Here is a 6505-nt window from a genome sequence, read left to right on the forward strand (position 1 = left end):
GGATCAACGGAAATTAAAATTCAAGAGTAAGATCTACAACACAGATTGAACAGTCCTAACCTAGCACAAGTACCAAGAAAGGTATACAAGTTTCAAGGCAAGATAAAACATTTTCAGATCGAAGGATACAATGAACCTAGTCAAGTTTGAAGATCTGATGGCTAATATTAATCATGGGAAATGTGATTAAGGAGATTAAGTGGTTGGGAATTGCTTATAAATAAAGAGTAGTTGAAGAACAAGAATGTGGGCAAACTGAAGCATAGTGATGCTACAGAAGTGATTACCGAGTACAGAAGATTGAAGATCTGATTGAAGAACAGATTGAGAAGCCCAACAAGAAGAAAGATAAGTCTTATGACAAGATTATTTTGAGCACATTGAGCACATAGAATCTGCTTTAACATTTTAGATGTGAAGTTGCAGATACATTTTATTACTGTTATTTAGTTTTGTAAGTGACAGGAAATCTCTTAACCGAGTGGACTTAATAGTCTTATTTGTAAATCCTCTTGGAAGGTAACATTCTGAATGAGTGTTTGAAATCCTTTGACAAGGTCACTTCTAACAAAGTGAAGATTCTAACAGATCTAAGGGAAATCCCTTAACCGGGTCACATCTAGCAATGTGTATGTAATCTTTAACAGGATTTGCTTTTAACCGAGCATACTCTAGAAGAGTATATTTTCTTGTGGGTCTGAAATCCCACAATGGTTTTTCCCTATTGGGGTTTCCATGTTAAATATGGTGTCAAATGTGATTTAATGTTTCATGTTTATCTGTTTATGAGTTTGAATGATTTACAGTCATAAGTTGCATATCAAGTAAATGCTACTGAGGTTGAATCTGATTAGAGTAATCATTATTGAGGTTAATTGAATCACCCCCCCCCCCTCTCATCTAACTAACATAAAGCAGTATCATAATCAATCTCACATCATGAATTAGGGTTAGTACATCATAAAATATCCTAAAATCATCGTAAAAGAGTATAAACAACACATAGAAGGAGATAAATGTAAGTCATCAAATGAGTACCTATCATAATAATAACCCATATAACAATCCATAATGTCATCATCCACATGAAATAGTAATTTCAAATGCAATATAATATACCCAAAATCCATGATAAAGCATCTAAACCACATAAAAATCCATGATAGTCTAATCTAGGCATCACAAAATGGTCTATGCTATGAAAAAATAGTCTATTGAAGAATGAAAGCAAAAGATGAATCAGGGAGGGACACTACAGAATGTTTGTTATGAAAGATAGTTAACTATTTATTAACAAAACAAAAAAAAAATCGATATTGCTTTGAAAATTATAGGTATGTGAATAGTATTTCGAGTTGTCCAGTAGTTGAACCCGCTTTTGATTGTTTTCAACTTCTCTTTTACAAACCTGTAGAATGAAGAAAATTAAAATGTTAATTATAGAAGTTTGAGAGTAGTGTAAGGAAATGATGAGGAAAAATCCAGAAAAAGAAAAACAGAATTAAAAAAATAGGAACGACATTTAATTGACAACTAGTAAATGCAATTAAAGTACCCTCCTCTTAGTTGGGATCAAATTAAGATAAAGTGATCAGTGCCTCAAACTATTATTAATAACAATTCGATTAAAATTAAAATTAAAAAATTCAATCAAAAACAACCTACAATTGGCTTATTTCTTTTGCGATTTAAATACATTCAAAGATCAAGCTCTGAATTCTTGATTCCTTTACAAAACTAAACTTGAATTCAGATACATAAGAATCAAGTACCTATAATTTAAAGTAAATTGTTATTGAACTTGTGGAGAAAAGTTATTATTAAATAGTCTTCAAACATTGTACATGAGTCGCAAACAAACATTACAATAGGTGTTAAGCTTGGCTTCTTCTAGTTTTGTATTAAGAATCAAATCTGTAATATCCACAATATAATGAACTTATGAATGACAGATGGGCATATTAACTGTTGTCATTATGTGAAGATACAAACACGTGGAGCTGTGTTGGTGAGTATGGGTTAGGGAAGCACTAGTTAATACTGTTATTGGCTTCTTAGTTGTGTTCATTGGATGGACAAGCAAACTGAAGTAATCTGGTTTGCAGTAGCCAGAAGTATCTCTGCTAATAGAATAACCGTGTGCAAACTGCAAAGTTATAAAGCAGAAAACCATAGAAAACAAAAAAAGAGTTCTAAAATTATAAGCAGTGAATTTCACAATAATACAAAAATTCTCATAAAGTTGATTGACAACTCCTTTATCTGTCACTTGGAAAAAAATATTTTGCTGACCTATTTGTCTTTACCTAGTGTTTTATACTTGTCACAGATTTCAACATTTTTTTGTCCTGGAAAGAGACTGTGGCAGAAATCTCTACAGTGGAAAATTTTGATAATTTACATGACATCAAAATTCTGCAAATACAAACAATGGTAGCGTTGCAGAGTTTTTGTGGCCAACCTATAAAACTTATATGCAAATTAATTGCAAAACAACTGAACTTTGGCTATTAGAAAAAAAGCTATTCCTACTTCACAAATAAAATTGAATAATTAAGTTGCATTTAGCACAGAGTCATTGACGTATAATACAGATACATGTTTATTTACATATCTCAAGTCAATCTCTTATAAAAAAATAATTGCTCTTTGCTCAATTATGGGCTTCTCTCCAATTCAGAAAGTGTTAAGAAATTTTGAAATAAATAACAGTTCTAAATCTAAGAAACTCTGAAATGAATAATAGTTTTAAATCTACGCTATGTTTAATTATAGCCCTCAGCCAAAAACAACACAATCTTACAGAGGTCACCATATATCAAATCACTGGACAAAACATAATTCACTTTGTCTATTACAATTTCTGAAAATTAGGATTATAGAAGGCATAGAAGATATATTATTGTGTTTGGTAAAGATAGTGTTACCTTAAGAGTACTATGTAGTGGACCAACATTTTCTTGGAAATCGTGGACTTCTTTTTATACACTCTGCATTCTGCAATTTGCACAAAATAATGAATTCAATGTCAGTATTAGTTATGAATAATTATGTTTGTAAATTGTAAGTATATAAAAGAGTGGTTTTAAGAAAATTATGCTACTGGTCTCTTTTGCAATGGCAATGATGGAATTGTCCATGGAAAGTGTGAATGTTCCTTCGATGTCAAACTTTCACATCATGTAGACTAGTCTAGAAGTGTCTTCCTTATAATGTTCAAATGGTATCTTTGTAAGTTCAGGAAAGTTATCTTGCAAAAGTTTTCTGTGTAAGTTGCAGTCAATATTTGCATCTTCAGTCTCAATTGTGCATTGCAAGAAGGGTTGGTATGAAAAAGTTGTCATTGATGCACATGTTGTGCAGTTGGTTGTGTTGTTAGTAGAAATGTGAGTCGTAGAGACTATGTGATGGCATATGTTTCAAAGTGGTTGAAATGGTGGTAGATAGACATTTTTTGTCCTCAAGATTCCAACAACCTTCCATTGGAAAAAATATTTTAGTAGACTTGTTAAATACTTGATGAATTTAGTGAATCATAATAATTGTATTGTTTTTAGTATTGAGTATGTTGGTTACCTGGGTATTTGATGAAGCAAGTGTTTGCAGAGAAGCTTTGGTACATTCCTCATTCAATTCATCAATGAAGGTGGCCAAACTTGATTTTATGTTAGTTGCTCCTCTAGTGCCATTGCGAATGACATTTTTAAGTAGAAGAAACTTTGCTTTTGTCATACCGAGGAGTTTTTCCAAGGTTGCATAGGAATTGGTATGGATTTTTGGAACTATTAGGTGAAAAAGATAGAAATATGTTAGTGAGCATGCTTAATTAATTGTAGGATGTATATGAATTAGACTGTGTTATCAAAAACTATCTTACAATGGCTGTATTGGATGGTAATTCTCCATCTGTAACTTGGTCTTGAAATTCGGCTGGCTCTTGTTTGTGAGCTGTTATAAGTACACCTATTGTTCCAATCGAATAGTTATTCATTGAGTGGACCAGTTGTGAGATGGTTGTGTTAGGTGTTAGCTTTTGTTGCTTGCATACTTTATCAATACTTTCAATCATTGTTTTAGCAGTCAGTTGAATACAATAATCAGCATCTCCTCTTTCATATTGGCTTTTTTTCTTTACAGTGAATTCCTTTAAATGCATACTTGCACCAATGAATAATTGGGGCCAAAATGTGTGTATTAGTTTATTGTTGATGTTGACTGTTATAGTCATTTTTCTGTGGCTGTCAATGAGATCGACATGTGCAATTGGTGCTTTTGGTTCATTGCCTGTGTTGTTTTTGATAGCAGGGCCATATGTGACCAGTACGTCACCTTCGAAAGCAGCAGCAGATTGTGTCGTACAGATTTCAATTATGCTTGATGCATGAGACATTGCCAACTTTGACCTGTGATTAAGTGAAATAATTTAGTATTTAGAGTATTGGGAGAGTTTGTGTGCGTAAAATTAGAATATAGATATAAGAAGAATTGAAAGAATAATAGTAATAGAAGGAATCGAGAGGAATTGATATATTTAAAAAAAAATAAAGATATGTATTTCTGGAGTTTGAAGAAAATATTTGCCTTTTTTTGTTCTTGATTATCATTTGAGTAGCTTGCATTGTTTGGTGGGCTATCTTGATGAGAGTCTACTTGTGAACTGCAAAGCAATGGTTTATGTTATTTAGCATCAATAATGGCAAGATACAATAGAAAACAAACATATCTTGCTATAAATAAAAGGGAAGTGTGTAATGGTTGTACATATTTTCATGATCTGTGCATTTTTTTTTATGGCAAGTTGTGCTCAGACATTGTGTCTTCGATTTTGGCTTGTGCAAGAGCTATGGTCTGCAACAAAATGACAACAATGTTTTGTTTTGGTCAATTTGCAATCATAGCAAACAGTATTTAAAAATTGAGAACAAACAAAAGCAATGTTAAAATGTGTCTTTTGTTATTGCATACCTGTAAACATTGAACAAGTTTTCAAGTTGTGCTAGCAATTGTGATCAATCGCTGAACATATTGTGTACGATGTAGTAGCAATTTGGAAATTTTGTGGGTTACAATTGGAGTTGTAGAGCTATTACAAAGTGATATGTCCAGTATGTGTCTAGTACAGTAAAGTGTATGAGGGTAATATCAATATTGTCTATCCAAAAGTGATCTAATAAAGTGTCTGCATGTGTGGTTGGCTTGTCAACGACAAATGACAGTTTGTGTTGTTGCATAAATTCAATGAGTGTTGTTTTTGTTTTTGTTGAGTTTAACATATCAATGTTAAAGTCTCCTGCAATAATCAATTTGCAGTTGGGTGGTTGTGAGTTGAAAATATTTTGGATTAGATTTAATAGTTCATTAATTGGTGCACCTGGTGTGAAATATAGATTTGTGATGTGTAATGTTGTGTCAATGTGTAGTAAGTCAATTGTTAGTGATTCCAAGTGCTTTATTGCGAATGTTTCAATTTTTTGCAATGTGATTGTTTTTGTGCAATACATTAATATGCCATGAATAGCTAATGAAGGATAGCAATTAAATTTTTCATTGAGCAATGCAAGATGGTCAAGAGTTTTGTGCCTTGTTTCTTGCAAGCAAAGCACAGTTGCACTAAGCAAATCCTGATCATGGGCTATTTCTTGTCCATGTAGTACAAAGCTATGTGTATTCAATGAACATATAATGAAATGGTTTGATGATGTACAAGAAAGGTTGTATTGCAATTTCCATTGTGCTAGTGTTTTTTTAGGAGTTGCATTTCATTGTCCACTTTCTGCGATACTTGAAATTTCAATGTTGCAATTTGTGAATCAAGTACAATGATTGATTGTTCCTTACACGTGATAGTCTAGTGTAAACAAGACCATGTTGATATACTTTACAAGGGTCAAAAGCAAGTGCATCCATTGTTAGACCCTCTGCTTTATGAATGGTTCTTGCACATGCTAGTTGCAAAGGAAATTGCATTCGAGTGACTATTTTTGTAGTTGTTTTGACTTTTCTAGCAATTCTCATTATTGGTGTCCAAGAATGCAAAATGCAATTTATGTATAGATTTTCCATTCTTTGTCGACATAACTTTCCAATTGTGGGGTCATTGAATTGAATCCAAACAATGTCTTCTTTCTCAGTTGTGTGTAATTGGAAAATGCCATCAACACTGTCGACTAGACCATCTTCTATATCAAGGTTGTCATCAATTAGCTCAACCGAAATTCTTGGCTTTAGAAAGAGTGTGCTAGGCAATGATGACTTCTCAATCTAGGAATGGATATTGTCAATTGGTGTGTCTATTTTATCTATTGCATCTAATACATAGATCTTAGTAGGCAAATAATTTAACATTTTCTCGTTGTGCTCTTCGAATGCTAAATTTCTCTGGAACAAATATGGGAATTTCAGATCATAGGGAGGAGCCTTGTAGCATATTGTATTCAAGTGGGAAATATCTTGGTCAGTTTGTTGAGAAGTCTTGGCATGATTAAGTATAAAAATTAAATGTTCA

The sequence above is a fragment of the Cryptomeria japonica genome, chromosome 4, assembly GCF_030272615.1.
Source record: "Cryptomeria japonica chromosome 4, Sugi_1.0, whole genome shotgun sequence".
NCBI lineage: Eukaryota > Viridiplantae > Streptophyta > Pinopsida > Cupressales > Cupressaceae > Cryptomeria > Cryptomeria japonica.